The 18,482-nt window shown below is 39.3% G+C and overlaps 1 pseudogene; it reads right to left on the bottom strand.

Annotated features, from left to right (window-relative positions):
* Positions 1–4,264: 4,264 nt before the first annotated feature.
* Positions 4,265–4,708, bottom strand: LOC122705620 (annotated as a pseudogene).
* Between the last annotated feature and the right edge of the window lie 13,774 nt (positions 4,709–18,482).

Consider the following 18,482-nt stretch of genomic DNA (forward strand, 5'->3'; position numbering starts at 1 on the left):
CCAAGTACTGTGCTCAACACTTGACACGTCATCTCATCTGCTTCTTGTTACCTTCTATAAAGTGAGAATCATTAACCCCCATTTTTCTGAGGAAGAAATTGATACTCAGAATTATTGTGTAAGTTTCCTGAGGTCAAAGAGCCATGCTTTGAATCCAACCTGGGGAAATTCCAGAGCCTGCTCCATGTAGCCTCCATGATTTGGAACCTGTGCCTCTTGAAGCCATTCCAATGGCCTCTTTAGGCTTCAGGACAGATCATTTAGTGACAAAATATAAGAAAGCCTCTGGGGACTTCCCTGGCAGCCCAGTGGTAAAGAATCTGCCTTGCAATGCAGGGGATGCGGGTTCATGCCTGGTCTGCATCCCCTGATCCAAGAAGACATGCCTTGGGGAAAATTAAGCCTGAGCACGGCAACTAAGACCCAACCTGATGCAGTCAAATAAGCAAATAAATTTAAAAAAAGAAAGAAAAGAAAGCCTTTGTGCCAATGCATTTCAGGCCTTCAGGATGTTATTCAAATGCTGAGAAGCTGGATGACATAATGGTGTCAGCATCTGAAAACATCTAGAAGAGTTTCCAATTACATTTGTGAAAATCTGCTTCAACTCACCACAGGGCAAGTGGAGCCGAAAGCAGACAGTCCTGTGCTGGTCTTCGGGCTTCTGGAGGCAGGGACTATCTTGTTCATCTGTTTCCATAGCCCCCAGCACAAGAACAAGCACACCATATATATATATATATATATATTTTGCCATTTGTTGAGTACTCACTATGGACCAGATAAACCCGCTTAATTTCTACAACTATCCTGAAAGGTAAATATTATTATTGCCATCTCACAGATATACAGACTCTAAGGTTTAGAGAGATTAAGCAACTTGCTGCTGAGTCACAGAACTAGTAAAACTCAGTCTACCTGAGAAGTCTTCTCAGACGAGATCAATCTGGAGGAAAGCATTTGAAGGAGAAAAACAAGAGACAAGGGGTTCTAAACAGCAGCACTAGGCCAAGTCATAGAGACAGGAAATATTGGTTGGTCTTGCTCAGACCTAATTCAATAGCAACCTTTTTTGAAACTCACCTTTATCAAACCTTTCCAAAACATTCAATTTTGTTTTCATAGAAATAATAGCTCAAAAAAAAAAAAAAAAAAAAGAAATAATAGCTCAATCTCTCTTTATATTCAGACTTCACAGATTTACACTTTATTTAGTTAAATTATACCATGTGTGCCTGGCAAAAATCAGTCTGTTAGCAAACATCACTGAATCCTGGTAAGCATCTAACTCAGTTGGCGCTGAGTTATTTAACTTCCTTATGCCATATTATTCTCGCTTGCAAAATGGTGTTGTTCTAAGTATTTAACGAGTTAATCTGTATTAAAAAACTTGGTAAGTGCTCAGTAAACATTGGATACAGAAGCACACATGTATACCTTCACTGATACATTTTCCAGAAGGAATGGAGGGCATCAATTACTTTCATGAGTTGGTTACATGGAGTTTTATTAGATAAGTATGCCTGTTAGGGATCATAGAAAATCTGCCCCCTCCTCCAAACACTGTCTTCTGCTCCCTGGTTTTCTAATTAAACATGTAGTTTGTCCTCAGTATACCTGACACATACCTTATCCAAGAGACTTACTCACAGGTCTTGTCTGAAGGCAAGAAACAGAACAACAGCAAGTTGCTCCTTCAACACCTGAATGGCTACCACAAAAATAAACAAATAACATCCACTTTATTCTCTCAAAGAGACACTTCAGTGAGTTTCTTAATCTCTCTGTATCTCTCTACAGCAGATACATTCTCAGGGCCATCAGGCTGCAAGGTATACACAAATTCCAAGAGCACCACTGTGGACAAAAAATACTACACTCTCTGGCAATGAAGGGCTCCCACTGTTGGCTCCATTCCCCAGTTACTGGCAGCCAGTCATAAGCATCCTAGCCATGTGACATCTTGCTAAAAAATTATAGCTAGAATTTAATGTACCCAGCTAGAGTCATGTGCCCATCCACGTGTTAACTTCTGCGTTCAAGGAAATGGGGAGTAATGTGGTTGGTTAGGCCTGCACCCCATGTAGAAGAGAAGGGGCAGACCTATGCAAACAGACATATTTTCTTAAAGTAAAGAATATTCTGTTATAAGGAGGATAGGCAGGCAGAAGCACCAGATCACTAACATAGGGTGAAAGATGGTTGTCAACCTCATTAGTCCTAGACCATTTCAGACAGTAAGAATCTGCCCAGTTTTAAAAGGCCTTTTAAGAAAATTAACTTAATAGTTCTAATACTTATTCACAGATTTCAGTCTCCTCACCTGAGGCTCTTCCTCAAATCCAATCTAATCTAAATTCCATGAGTTCCTATTAAAGGTATTTTTCTCCTTGTTTGTAAAAGTTTAAAAAAAATAGTTACACAAATGCTTTACTCCATAATCTAGTCTGAAGATGTTTTTGAGTAGGAATTGTTTTGTAGCCGAGTAAGACCCTATAGGACCTTCCCAGAACAGGACAGCCCATCACCCAATGTCCTTTCTCTGCCTCTTGTCTATAGGAAAATTTTAGCCTCCTTCCCCAAGTGTCAAAGAATACATTTAATCAAAGAAGTGAGGAAATGCAGAAAGAAAACAGCAAGTAAGACAAAATAATACTTTAGCCGTTAAGTATGGCTAAAAAGTCAAGGACCTTTAATTCTTCCTAAAGGGCTATAAGTAATATTCTGAGCCCTACCCTTTGAGCTGTTTTGCAGATACTGAAACTCCCACCAGGTAGAAGAAGTTATCTGTGTGCAGTCCACAAGCATGTAGACCTTGTGGGATGGAACCAAAAGACTGATCATGTTGATTCCCAACTACCTTACTGCCAACAAATCAGAAGAATGCCTAGGACCTGATCATACACCCCATAGCTCCCCTTCCTTCACCCTGTCTTTAAAAATCTTCTCCTGAGCACACTGGAGAAGCCAGGTTTTTTAAACTAGCTGCCTGGACTCCTTGCTTGGCCCCTGCAATAAACTGTACATTTTGCTTCATGGCAACCTGGTGTCAGTAGATTGGCTTTACTAAGTGCAGTCGAGTGGCCCCAAATTTGGTTTGGTAACAATTTCATCAATATGGTGCTACTTGGAGTAGCATGGCAAGAAGAGTCCAGAGAAAGAAAACTGTGATCATTTTGTGATGTCTGCCTACTCCAGGTTCTGGAATGGCGAGGGGGCCACACACTTGGCTGCATTTGCATCCCTGATTTTTATAATCCATCTGAAAAAAAAAAAAGTCTTCTTCCTTCATCCAGCACCCTTACTCAAACAGAGCAAGCATAGAGGAACTGTCAGGAAAAGTGGGATACGGACAAAATGCTTGTTAACTTCTCCAAAGTCCCCATTTAAATCTTGAGATCTATTTACAGGGTCAAAAGCTCTTCCTCAGTGAATCAGCAAAGACATTGAGTGTGATTAGCAGTTTTTGGATGCAAAAGAACATTTCAAACTGCTCTGTACCCTGCTTGGAGGTGCTGAGGTGCCATCTCAGGTGTCAGCAAAAAAAGATGTGAGAGAGAAAGAATTGTTACACCAGCAACAGCCCTTCCTTTCACCATGATCACATCACCCAAGGTGTGATCACGGACATCAGATGTGCTTTTACCAAATAGTGTGAGTTGACAACTAAAGAACAGCAAGATAGTCTGTTCTGCAAAAAAGTTTTTCTATTTATTTGCTCCATTGACTTTCAAGGGTCAGACTGAATTATCATCCTGAAGATTTTTTCTTTTTGGCCATGCTGTGAGGTTTACAGGTTCTTAGTTCCCCAACCAGGGACTGAACCCTAGGCTAAAGCAATGGAAGCGTCAGATTCTAAACACTGGACAGCCAGGGAATTCCCTCCACTATCTTTTTTAATACAAAAAAATTTCAAATAAATAAAATTGGAGAGAATAGTACAAAATATACCCATCATCCAATTCAATAATAATTAGGATTTTGCCACACTTGCCTTATCTATCTTCTTATTTTTCTGTGAAAGTACTTTAAAGCCCTCATTATTTCTCCTCTAGATACTTCATTTCACATTTCTAATATATGAATATTGTCTTATAAAACCACTCTGCCAGAAACACACCTAACAGGAGTGGTAATTCTTTGATATCATCTTATTCTTGGACTATATATCTAAAGAAATATATATTTTTATAGTTGGCTCATTAGAATCAGGATCCAGGTGAGTTCTATATTTTGTGTTTGATGGTTATATCTTTTGAGTCTTTCTAAATCTAGAACAATCTCTCCTCACCTTGCCCCAACTTTTTTTTTTTATTATTACTCAAAAATGGTTCATTTTTTATTTAGCTTTCTGACTCTGTGCTTGTGCTTTCAACACTTTCACAACGATCTTCTGCTCTTCAATAAGGAAAGCACGCTTGATCCTGTCCCGGACACATTTAGCACACACGGAACCACCATAGGCTCGGCTGACGTGTTTCTTCGTTTTAGAACTTCTAGGTCTCACAGCACGAACGCCTCTGAGTCAGCCTGGGCACACACCACATGAGGATTTTGGTGCTTTCCCAACCTTCTTGGTATAAAGGTAAACAATTCTATTACCAGGGGTTCGGGACAGCCTGGTTTTGTTAGAAGCTGTATTGTAGGACAGCCTACGACAGTACGTCAGACGCTGCACCATCCTGAATGCCTCTAGATGCCTTCCCCAGAAGAGGAAAAACCTTGCCCCAACTTTTAATTTTTCTTTATGCCATTGATTTCCTGATTAAATTAGTTCAATTGTTCTATAGACTATCCTATGGATATATTCTGAGTTTATCTGTTTATGTCCTTGTGGCATCACTTAAACTTGAGGCTCTACCTCCTGTATTTCATGTAAACTGGAGGTTAGTCCTAAAAGGCTTGTTAGATTCAGGTTCTGTTTTCCATTGGGGGGAATCTCAAGAAGCACATACCATCTGGTGATCTCACTGTTAGCAAGTTAAGACTGATCAGCAGATTCAGGTGGTGTCAGCTAGATCTCTCCATTGTAAACTTCTCCATAAGCTGTTTTTTTCTAGGGAAGGGCCAAGATGTCAGAGTAGGAAGGCCCTGAGCTCACCTCCTCCCAAATTACAACTGTTTACAGAGCAACTATGAGAACTACTTGAAGACTAGCAGAAAAGATCTTCTACAACTAAAGATATAAAGAAGAAATCACAATTAGATAGGAGGGGTGGAGCTGCATTATACTCAAGACCCATAACCCACAAATGGGAGGTTAGTTACAATGGCAGAGTTTCTTCCCAAGGAGAAAGTGTTCTGAGCCCCTGACCAAGGGTCCTGTAACAAGAAGATAGGGCCCCAGAACATGTGACTTTGAAGGCCATCAGGGCTTACTTTCAGGAGAGTCAGAAGGCTGTGGGAAATGGAAACTCCACTCTTAGAGGGCACACACAAAATCTCTCAGGCTCTAAAACACAGGGACACAGCTCTACCCACCAGCAGGCCAGCTGCGCGGTTAGCTGTGTAGCCTGGGAAATCCCAGAATTGGTGCCCACCAACTGGTGGGCCCATTCAGGTCCAGGGACTAATAAACTATAGGAAGGACTCCAACATGGCGCTTGCCAACACCAGTGGCCTCATGATAGAATAAGCTCCCCAAAATGTGATGGGAGGAAAAACCCTACAAGCAAAAATATTCTGCAAAGCTATCATTCAGGTTTGAAGGAGAGATCAAGAGATATACAGACCAGAAAAAGCTAAAAGAGTTCAGTATCAAGAAATGCACTAAAGTCCCCCATAAGCCTCTCATCTAATGCTGTCATCCTTTACTGATCTTTGCCTTAATCGGTTCTATCATTAGGATAACAAAATGGTGATTTTTCTAATTCTGTCATTCCTTTCACATTTATTAGCTGGGAACAGTCTGTATAGAAGAACTTTTCTTCAGTAATTAGGGCTATTTGGTCATCCTGAAATACAGACCGAATTGGAAAAGCAGGAAAATTCTTACTTATTTCTCTTAAATTGCTAATTTTCAGGGTAAGGTCCATGACCTAGTTACACCAATGTTACCCAAAGAGTTTGTTAATCTGTTTAAGATACTCCTCCACCCCACCCACTCATGAACTCATTAGGTTTTACATATTCTATGTATTTCAATCAAATTCAATCATTACTTTTTTTGTATACTTCAGTTATTCCATCTTTGACCAATTGGAGCCCCTTCATGTTAGCTCTTGAGTCCTTTTGATAAAAAGAATCTTTGATAACTTCATAGTTTTGGCTCATCAAGATGTGTAAACTTTATCTTGTATATGTACTGCCCCAAACTTGTAATCAGTCATCCAAGATCCTAATTCTTTTAAACAACGAATGCCATTTGGGGACCACAATCTGGGCACTAGACATTGCCCATTGCTCACGGGGTTTTAATATTTCTAGGCCTTTCTGAAAAGTATAGAAATAGTAGAAACTATCATAAGCAAATACTGATACGTCTAATTCAAATTTAGTACTCAAATTTATTTTTAGTAATGCTTTTGACTTTATATTTCTCTTCTCTTACACTAAAAATCTTGGTTCCTAAAAATATCAACATAATTATTTACTACTTTGTGCTACACTATATAAAAAATGTTGAAAACACTAATATAAAAACTTCTATTATACCTATGGCTGATTCATGTTAAGGTTTGGCAGAAAACAACAAAATTCTGTAAAGCAGTTATCCTTCAATTAAAAAATAAATTAATTTTTTTAAAAAGACTTCTATTAGCAATATAACGAAGAAGTGTTAGATTTCTTTACAGCTCTCTTTGCCCTTAAAATATACTCCACTATGTATGTATAGCGAATGTACCATATTTTAGAATCTCTTTAAATTTTTTCTCTCTGCAGTCACTTAATTAACTTCATATACAGTTAAGATCATTGTTTTGGGTTTGTTTTAAAATCTTAGGAATTATTATTTTAAATTAAAATTTGAATTTGTAACAAACATTTACGTGATTCCAATGTCAAAAATTCATAACAAATACATTCAGAAAAGTCTCTTTTCTGTGCTTGTTTTCCTCTGCCCTATATTTTGTTGAATTGTGCAAAATTGCCAAAGATTAATTATTTTATCAGCAAAGATGCAATTTCTGTGGTTGAGCCATATATAAATCCCCACACATTGTACAGAAAAGATAGCTACTATATGTATTATTATCCACTTTGTTTTTTTCACTTATATATTCTAGAGATCATTTCTCCTCCTTCATTCAGGTGCACTATCTTCCATGTGTGTATTGATGTACCATGATTTTTATTCAACCAAAACTCTATTACAAAGCATTCAGTTTCCAATCTTTTGCTATTAAAATAATGCCTCCATGGGAAATAGACATAGAGAATAGACTTATGGAAATGGGGAGAGGGGTGGAGAGGGTGAGATGTATGGAAAGAGTAACAAGGAAATTTAACATTACCGTATGTAAAATAGATAGCAAACAGGAATTTGTTGTGTGGCTCAGAGGCTCTGTGTAAACCTAGAGGGGTGGGATGGAGAGGAAGATGGAAGGGAGGTTCAAAAGGGAGGGGGTAAATGTATACCTATGGCTGATTCATGTTGAGCACTGACAGAAAAAAACAAAATTCTGTAAAGCAATTATCCTTCAATTAAAAAGTAGATAAAATTTATAAAAATGCCTCCATGAATAACCTTGTAAGTATGTCACTTCATATTTTAACTCAGTCCATATTTTAATTAACAGACATAAGTCCACCCTATCTATAAGAGAACACCCCCCTGCCACACCCAGCCTAAGTCATTCATTCTGGTAAAAAACTGTCCTGGTCTTTGGGTGCCCAAGAGCTCCCCTTGTGGCTCAGCTGGTAAACAATACGCCTGCAATGCGGGAGACCTGGGTTCGATCCCTGGATTGGGAAGATCGCCTGGAGAAGGGAAAGGCTACCCACTCCAGTATTCTGGCCTGGAGAATTCCATGGACTGTATAGTCCATGGGGTCACAAAGAGTTGGACATGACTGACCGACTTTCACTTGGGTACCCAATGCCTTTGAACAGCCTTCTGGTGTTAGGAGAATTTTCCCTTTCTGAGTTCCACAAAGTTAGAATGCAAGATACTCATTCCCCTTCCCCCTCCTTTGCAGTTAGGGCAAGGGCATGTGACTTCTTTTCCCCTAATCAAATGCATTTGTGTGAGATTCTGGTGAAGAAAGGGGCAGTGAGAGGGGAAAGCCTGCACAGTGCACTCCTTTTCCGGTGAGGGGTGGGTGGCAGAGCCAAGTGGTTTGGGGGAACTGGGGTGGTCTGTAAGGTTGAGGTTCCGGTGCGGAAGTTGCACTGATGCTTTCGGCAGCAGTTGTTGTTCAGTTGCTAACTCGAGTCCAATTCTTTGCGACCCCATGGACTGTAACCTGCCAGACTCCTCTCTCCACAGGATTTCCCAGGCAAGAATACTGAATTGGCTTGCCATTTCCTTCTCCAGGGGATCGTCTCGACCCAGGGATTGAACCCATGTCTTCTGCATTGGCAGGCATATTCTTCACCACTGAGTCACTTGGGAAGCCCCTTTGGCAACAGTGGCTGTACCTACAGTCAAATTGAGTTCTTGGCAGCATACAGTGGCTGAATGGTGACGGGGCAGTGGCCTCAGTCTGCTCATTAGGCCAGCTATGCTACTAATTTGGGGGGATTCTCTTGGAAACTTAGCCTCACAGTTGTTTCCTCCAGTCTTCCCAACAATTCTATGAGCTACCCATTATCCTCTGAATAAAACTCTTTTCTGTTCAATCTGCCAGCATCAGCTTCTGTTACTTGTGGCCAGGAAATAATTTATGCAACAAATCCTGGGAGTTAGACCAGTGCAGCTTTAGTACCACAGGGGCCTGACCATCCTCTGATTTGCACTTTTGCCCTTCCTCCTTCCTCCTCAGAATGCTTGTGCGTTCAGGGATAGAAGGTCTGTGGTCTAACAAAATTAACTGGGTCATCAGGAACCCAGAGCTCTTTTGCATGAAATCCCTTTGAAAATCTTATGACTTCAAAGTCATAAGAAGTAGAGGGACCTCCCTGGTGGTCTAGTGGCTGAGACTCTGCATTTTCAATGCAGGGGTCCCAGGTTCACTCCTTGGTCAGGGAACTAGATCCCACATTCCACAACTAAGAGTTTGTATGCCACAACTAAGATCCAGCACAGCTAAATATATATATATATATAAAAGAAGTAGAGAGTGCTTTCCTGTTAGTTAGAGGAGAAGAAGAAAGACAGATGTCAGTGGTGGGGAAGAGGTCAGCAGTGGCCCAGCAGACTTCCTGAGGTCAACAGAGCAGAAGGATAGTGAGACCAACAGACAGAACGGAGGGACTAAATGCTAAGAATCTTGCCCTCAATTCCTAGGCTTCTCAGGTGAATAACTAGGGCAGGAGATCTTGAAAAAAAAATACAATTTCTAGATCATATGATATATGATATCATTATATGTGGAATCTAAAAAATGGTACAAATGAATTTGTTTACAAAACAGAAATAGAGTCACAGATGTAGAAAACAAACATATGGTGACCAGAGGGGATGGTTGCTGTTCTTCAGTCGCTCAGTCGTGTCTGACTCTGTGACCCCACGGACTGCAGCACACCAGGCTTCCCTGTCCTTCACTATCTCCCAGAGTTTGCTCAAACTCATGTCCATTGAGTCGGTGATGCCATCCAACCATCTCATCCTCTGCTGCTCCCTTCTCTGTTTGACCTCAATCTTTCCCAGCATCAGGGTCTTTTCCAATGAGTCAACTCATCAGGTGGCCAAAGTTTTGGAGCTTCAGCATCAGTCCTTCCAATGAATATTCAGAGTTGATTTCCTTTAGGATTGACTGGTTTGATCTTGCAGTCCTAGGGGCTCTCAAGAGTCTTCTCCAGCACCATGATTCAAAAGCATCAATTTTTTTGGTGCTCAGCCTTCTTTATGGTCCAACTCTCACATCCATACATGACTACTGGAAAAATCATAGCTTTGACTATAAAGGCTATTGTCATCAAAGTGACATCTCTGCTTTTTAATACACTGTCTAGGTTTGTCATAGCTTTCCTCCTAAGGAACAAGCATCTTTTAATTTCATGGCTGCAGTCACCATCCACAGAGATTTTGGAGCCCAAGAAAATAAAATCTTTTACTCTTTCCACTTTTTCCCCATCTATTTGCCATAAAGTGATGGGACCACTTCTTTTAATTTCATGCCTTTAGAGTGGTATCATCTACATATATGAGGCTGCTGATATTTCTCCTGGCAATCTTAATTGAAACTTGTGATACATCCAGTCCAGCATTTCACATGATGTACTCTACATAGAAGTTAAATTAGCAAAGTGACAATATTCCAGGGAGGGAAGAGGGGGATAAATTAGGAGACTGAGATTGATATATATACACTACTATATATAAAATAGATAACTAATAAGGACTTACTGTATACTGCAGGGAACTCTACTCAATACTCTGTAGTGACCTATATGGGAAAAGAATCTAAAGAAGAGTGGCTGTATGCATACATATAACTGATTCACTTCTCTGTACGCACGAAACTAACGTAATGTTGTATATCAGCTACACTCCAATAAAAATGTTTTTAAAAAGAAGATAATGACTTAGAGTCATCTTGTGAGTGGACCCATCTGGATCCAGTGACAATCTACATGAGGCAATGTGTTAAAGCTACTAACTATTATCTCTCATAGATGGCAACTATTTCCCCCACTCAGTTTATCATTTGTCCTTTCATTTTGTATTTGCTGACCAAAAAGTTTTAACAGGATATACTTGATTTTATTGATAGTTTCTTTGTCATATTTTCCATTCGTTTTCTGTTTAGGTAACATCATCCCTTTCCAAGAATATGTTCAATATTATATTCCCTTTTAGTTTTTTGTTTGTTTGTTTGTTTTATTCATTCATATTTAACCCTTTATTGTATCTAGAGCTCATTTTGATATATGGTGTGATCACCATGTGTCTTAATGGTCCTAATGAATAAAGCTGACAGGCTAAAAACAAGGCAACATTAGACATGCTTTGCAAATTAAAAGAGAATGTTGTGCAATAATGAGATACCATTTTGTACCTTAAAAATTATCAAGCATTAAGAAAAAAAACCTCGTGAAGGTAAGCATGAAGGAAATGGCACCCTAAAAGTGTTGTTTTCAACTTATCCATTATGTTAAGAGCCTATAGTTAAATAGCAAGCAAGGTAAGAACAAAAAAAGAGGGAACCTGTTAATTAAAGGAAATTTATACAAACCAATACAAATGTGAACCTTGTTTAAATTATGATTCAAATAAGTCAAATTTTTTAAAAAAATGAGACAACTAGAATTTTAGCTCTGACTATATATTGATGGCAGTACAAAAATACCTCTTTGTTAGTTATAATAATCATGGATATGTTTTTAAACAAGTTCTTATCTTTTAGAGATACACACAAAAAGATCTGATGTCTTGGATTTACTTCAAAATAATGTAGTGGTTGGGAAAAGAAAAGAATATAAATGGGACAAGATTGGCTCTAAGTTGTTAATTGTTGAAGTTGGCTGATGGGTGCATGAGAGTTTATTATACTATCCTTTCTATTTTTACATACATTAATATTTGGATTTTTCCATAATAAAAGGTGAACAAAAATAGAGATTAAAAATATATAATGGCAGGGGGAATTGCTAAATATTCCCAGGTAGGTAATAAAGCTCCAGTTTCTCAGAGTGGCACAACTGGGCCAGATCATGGCCTCACCTAAGGTCCATGGAATTTCAAAAACAGCAAATCTTTACAGAGAGCTTTCTGGATGTCAGGCCCAATGAAAGAAAAAGGTCCTTCCACTGTGAAGCAGAAAGAGATGGGCAAAGTACCATTTACAAAAATAGCACACTGAAATCATTGTTCCCACAAAAAGTCCCTGAAGAGTCATCTAAAATGAACATCTGTCATTTGTGGAATTTTTAAAATATGTTTTAAAAAAGTCTTCTGGCCACACTATGCAGCATGTGGGATCTTATTTCCCTGACTAGTGTTCGAACCCGCACCCCCTGCATTGGAAGCACAGAATCTTAAACACTGGGTCATCAGGGAAGTCCCTAATGACCCAGTTTTTTTTTTTAAAGAAAAGAATAAAACAATCAGACCAGGTCACATTGCTGTTTAAAATGATCCATGAATCTTCTAATTGTCATGAGGATAAGGCTCCTTAGCCAGGCCTACCTCATGCCCCAAGCCAGCCCCTTTCCCAGCTCCATCTTCTGCTCCTCATCCGCACACACTTTAAACTTCAGCTTCGGTAAAGGACTTGCAGTTCCCAGAACATACCTCATGGAGTTTATGTTCTTCTGAGGAAGTTCCCTTCATTCATTCAACAGCATTGATTGGTCTCCTCATCTGGCCCAGGCCCTAGGCCATGCTCTGTCTCATCACCACCAGGATTGCCTTTTTCCCCCATCAGTTCATTCTCCCAGCCTCGACTTGTTTGTTTACATGTTTCCCTGAGAAACATTCTTCAAACCACTCAAACTGAACAAGGTGCCCCTCCTCTGTGCTTTCTATACAGAAGGATATAAGGAGGGCAGCAGAGGAGGAGAGGGGACATATTGTATTGTATTGTATTTCTCCCACTAGATTTTCAGGGCAAGGATAAAATCCTATTTAGGCAGAGTATGTGGTTTAAGGCCTGAGTCATATGAGAAGATGAGTAAATGCTTATGGAATAAATGAGTGAATGAATGAATGAAACTTCCCAACTAGCATGTAAACCCACAAAGGCAAGGATTTTTGTTGTTTTGTTCTGTTTTATCCTTAGCATCTAAGACAATACCCGGCACATTAAATATTTGTCAAAATAATTAAAGTTGCCTGTCAAAGAAAAACAAATGAGATTACATTAAGGCTCTTATGCAAATTTCCCATTTGCTGTAGTCAACCTATCTGTCATAGCAAAAGACTGATTCACGACTAAAACAGGAATTAGAGGCAAAAGGTGTTTTGGAGATCAAATGCAATGAAATGTTGTCCATACATTATTGAGTTAGTAACCTGGATTTAAAACCTATCTCTGGGATTTCCCTGGTGGTCCAGGTGTTGAGAATCCACCTGCCAATGGAGGGGACATGGGTTGGATCACTGGTCCAGGAGGATCCCACATGCCTCGGAGCAACTAAGCCCATGCACCAAAATTCCTGACCCTGCATGCTACAACTACTGAAGCCTGAGCACCTAGAGCCCATGCTCTGAATCAAGAGAAGCCACAGTAGTGAGAAGCCCACACACCACAGCTAGAGTAGCCCCACTCACTGCAAGCAGAGAAAGTCCATGTGCAGCAGCAAAGACCCAGAGCAGCCAAAAATAAGTTAAGGAAAAAAAAAAAAACCAACCTATCTCTTCAGTCAAGAAAAACCAGGGCATCTGTTTATTTAATTGTTTTTACATGTATTGTTTTAGAAGACACTAAGCAAGATGTTGATTTTACTTCACCTTAAAAAAAAGTCAGTATTTTGGGGACTTACATAGATTCTCATCTGACATAGATCACTTTCTCTGTGGCCATACAGCCTGTGGATCTGGAGAAATATATCCAGCACTGGGGTAGCACATGATCTCCTACATGTGAGACAGCTGGGACCCAAAGCCATCCGTCATAAATGACATCACCCTTACTGATCTAACTTAAAAAAAAACAACAACAATAGAATAATTTCTTCTTGCCCAAACCTTACTACAGTGGTTTGGACCAGCAACTCCATAGCGGGATGATGGGAGGGCTGCATGGACAAAGGACAATTGTTGGCCTCCCACAGCAGAAGAATGGTTTACAAAATGATCTTTCTTAGGAGCTCTGCCTGGGACTATTGTACACCACATGGCAGGTGCTCTGACATAAGTAAGGCCAAACTGGTTTCCATTTGGATTTATTTTCTTTTTGAAACCATCCTTATCTAGAACTGTCCTCTCTAAAAGTCACTAGAACAACAGGAGGGGACAGGGAGATCTTGAACTCCCCAGGGAATCAAGGCAGACTTTCCTTCCCCTTTCTTTACTCATCCATCTTTCCATGACTGCCAGCCTCTCGGACCTCATTTGAGAGGAGGTTTTATTGGTAAATAAATAAAATATTGCTTTCTTTCAAGATTCTGCCTCAAATAATCCTCACTGGCTTTCAATGAAGCAAAGTAGGACTCCTATTTACTTTATCCAATACACCCCTACATTCAACCTTGACAACAGCATGCAGTGAATTATCCTCTATAGGAACAAATAGCAGAATGGAACCTGACTCTTTTCTATCAGGCTGATTTTTGCTAATCAAACACATTTATTTTCTGAAACACTTTCACTGCCTGCTGAGAAGTAAGAAAGGATATACCTCCCAGAACACAACTTAGAAATGTGTAGAAAATAGATAATACTGAGGTCTTCATGTGACAATAATTTGTGGAGGGGCAGTAGGACCATTTTGGAGCACCATCATACACACTACACACCCTCTCCCTCCTAACAATTTCATATCATTCTATCTCACAGAAATGTTCATATCTGGGAGTAAAGACATATGAATGGCATTACTGATTGAATCACATGTAAGTGCCACATGAACTGACAAAAAGAGAAACTATATATTGTAATGCGATAAAAGTAAATTGCCAAATAATGTGTAAATAACATAAGATTCCAGTTTTGTTTAAAAAACCCACATTTTATTTATGTAGGTGCATATACCTATATATATTTATAGATGTAAAGAAAAAGCCTAGAAAGATACCAGAACCAAACTGTTAACAGTGGTTCCTTTCTCCAAGAGTATAACTGGGGGAGTTTCATTTTTTGCTTCATATACTCTGGTATTATTTAAGTTTATTTTTTAAATAAAGGAAATAAATAACTAGATTAGTGTAAGGTGGCTAACACTTACAGAGTTTTTATTTACAGAGTTTTTATTCTCTGTTGGGCATGTGATGGACACTTTGTATATCATTTTACTTATTCTGCAAGCCATCTGGAGTAGGTAATAACCATCCCTGTTTACAGACAAGAAAATAAGTTCAGAGAAGTCAGTAACTTGCCCAACCTAACAGTGTTAGTAAGTAGTGGAGTTGGAATTCAAACCCAGGACTTTCTAACTCCAAGACCCAAGATCTTCCCAATGGTCCCACAAAGCCATCTTCTGTGACATAGTCTTGACTCAGTAGATGGGCCATTGCCACAAGGCTGCTGAATATTAGGTTTACTATTTAAAACTTTTTTTCATGGAAATTTTCAAACATACACAAAAAGAGAAGGAATAGTAAAAATGAATCCATGTGCTTGCCATCATCCAGAGTCTACAATTATTAATATTCTGTGTCACTGTTTCATCTATTCCAACATACACTTTTTAGAAAGCATTTCATGCAGATTCAAGACCATGCCATTTCATCATTAATATTTCAATTTCTGAGTATAAGAACATAAAAAACATAATAGTATGTTGTAAATCCTCTATACTTCAATAAAATAAAAAATAAACCTTAGAAAAAATAATGGTGTAATAGATACTGCTATCAAAAATAATAAAGTTCACAATAATTCCTTAATAATATCAATATCCAATCTATGTAAAGTTTTCTAAATTGTCTGAAAAATATCTTTTTAGGTTTATTCAAAATTTGTCTCTTAAATCTTCTTCTCCTTGAATTCTAGTTTTTCCCTCCTTTTTATTTCATACAATTAATTTTTGAAGAAATTGAATCATTTGTCGTATAGAATTTCCCATCTTCTTGATTTGATTTCTCATATATCAATGGGGTCATTTAACATGCTCCTCTTTCCTTTATCCCCTGGAGAAGGAAATGGCAACCCACTCCATTCTTGCCTGGAGAATTCTTGCCTGGAGAATCCCATGGACAGAAGAGCCAGGCAGGCTACAGTCCATGGGGTTGCAAGAGTTAGACACGACTTAGCGACTAAACCACACAACCACAACTTTCGTTTACATTTCTCACAACATAATGGTGAGAGGCTTGTTAAATTCAGGTTCAATTTTTTTGGCAAGACTGTTTCTTAAGTGGTAATATATACTTCCTATTGCACCTTATCAGGAGGCAATAAATGTCTGTCCCACTTTTAGTAAACGCTAAGGTTCAGTAGTTGCCAACCTGGTATACACATTATAAAGTTCCTCATCAAATTTTTACCTAATAGTTTCAGCAGCCATTGATGATTTTTTTTCCTCTTATATCCATGATTTCATTAGGAGCTTAGGTTCATTTAAAATCCATAAGACTGACTTCCCTGGTGGTTCAGAGGTTAAGAATCTGCCTTGCAATGCAAGGGACACCAGTTCGATCCCTGTTCCAGGAAGATCCCATATGCCACGGGGCAACTAAGCCCACGTGCCACAACTAGTGAGCCTGAGCTCTGGAGGCCTCCAGCCCCAACTGCTGACCCCACATGCCACAACAACAGAAGCCCACGCACCCTGGAGCCTGTACTGTGCAACAGGAGAAGCCACCACAATGAGAAGCCCTTGCACCTCAACGAGAGAGTAGACCCCGCTCACCACAACTAGAGAAAGCCAGTGTACAGCAAAGGAGACCCAGTACAGCCAAAAAATTTTAAAACAAATATATAATATTTTTTTTAATCCTGTAAGGCTTAGGTATTTTTAAAAACCATCCTACAGGGACTTCTCTGGTGGTCCAGTGGTTAAGAATCTTCCCACCAGTGCAGGGGACACAGGTTCCATTCCTGGTCTGGGAAGACTCCACATACCACAAGGCAACTAAGCCCATGTGCTGCAACTACTGAAACCCGCGCACCCTGGAGCCAGTGCTCTGCAACAAGAGAAGCCACTGCAATGAGAAGCCCATGCACCACAATGAAGAGCATCTCCTACTTGCCACAACTAGAGAAAGCCTGTGAGCAGCCACGAAGACCCAGCAGCCAAAAATAAAATAAAAAAACAAATGAAATTTTAAAAATAAAAACCATCCTAAGATAGCAATAGGGCATCTTAGTTTTGAGGTAAGGTATCAAAAAAAAAAAGAAGAAGAAATCTCCTTTTATCTATTACCTATCATGGGTTTGGATTGTTTGTTTGTTTGTTTTTAGTTTGTTTTCACTTTTGGGCTCTTTTCACAAAAATGATTGTGTTTTTAGCCTTACTTTCCTAAAACCATCAGTATTCTGCAACCCTCTATCTTCCATGTGGGACCAGTTTGCTACTTAGATTGACAGTTTTATTAACCTATTATTCAGAATTTTTATCTATGCTTCAATCCCTAAATAATCCATAAAAAGTACGAAGAAAAAGGAAAGATATCCTGTTCCTCTATATAAATACTACAGTAAGTCAGTCAAACATTTCTGAATCATTTTCAATTTCATACCCAGGATAACTACCTGTACCTGTTTTACTTTAGAAAAGCTTGTTATTTTCAGTGATTTTAAATCTGTTATTCATTCTACATTCATTATTGCTTCTGTCCTGGGCCAAGTTTTGAAGCTAAAGAGGGGAAAAGCCCAGATTCTGTCCTCCTAAGATTCACAATCATCTACACTGATAAAATAATGTCCAGAAGGTTCTTGGGACCTGGAGAAGAGGCATCTGAGACTATGAAGTCAGAGTAAGCTGAGTTTTGAAGGATGAGTGGAAAGTAACTAGGGGAAGTGTATTCCAAGAAAAGAAAAGCCATACAAAGTCACAGAAGCAGGGAAGAATAGGCCCTTTCAGAGCACTGAACATGGTTTTGTATGACTGGGGAGTAAGGTTTACAGGAAGAGGTGGCCGTGGTAGAGCAGCAGAAGGGCCAGAGATGAACAGCTTTATCTGCTAAAGAGTAAGGACGTCTCTGAAGGATTCTAAGCATGAGAGTGGCGGACTCTGATTTATGCTGTATGTTTTTCTCCTCAGTAGATTTCTTTTTTTTTCTGTTGAGGTGCAATTCATGTAACATAAAATTAATCATTTAAAGTGAATAACTCAGTGGCATTTAGTACATTCACAGTGTTGTACAACCACAACCTCTGTCTAGCTCTAAAACATTTTCATCTCCCCGAAAGGAAACCCATACGCATTAAGCAGTCACTTCCCATTGCTTCCTCCCCCGAGTCCCCGGCAACCACAAGTCAGCTTTTTGGTGGATTTGCCTATTCCCTCAGTACATGTTTTTTCTGTTTTTTATAATTTTATTTATTTAGTTATTAAATTTGACTGTGCTGAGTCATCATTGCTGTTTTTTGTTTTTTGGGGTGTTTTTTGCTCAGGCTTTCTCTAGTTCTCATGAGCAGGGGTCTACTCTTCATTACGGTCCTAGCTTCTCATAGCAGTGACTTCTCTTATTGTGGGGCACAAGCTCCAGGCACACGGGCCCAGTAGTTGCAGCTCCTAGGCTCCAGAGCATGGGTTCAGTCTTTGTGACCCATAGACTTAGTTGCTCCACAGCATGTGGGATCTTCCCAGGCCAGGGATTGAAACTGGTGTCCC

Source organism: Cervus elaphus, chromosome 2 (genome assembly GCF_910594005.1).
Source record: "Cervus elaphus chromosome 2, mCerEla1.1, whole genome shotgun sequence".
Classification (NCBI taxonomy): Eukaryota; Metazoa; Chordata; class Mammalia; order Artiodactyla; family Cervidae; genus Cervus; species Cervus elaphus.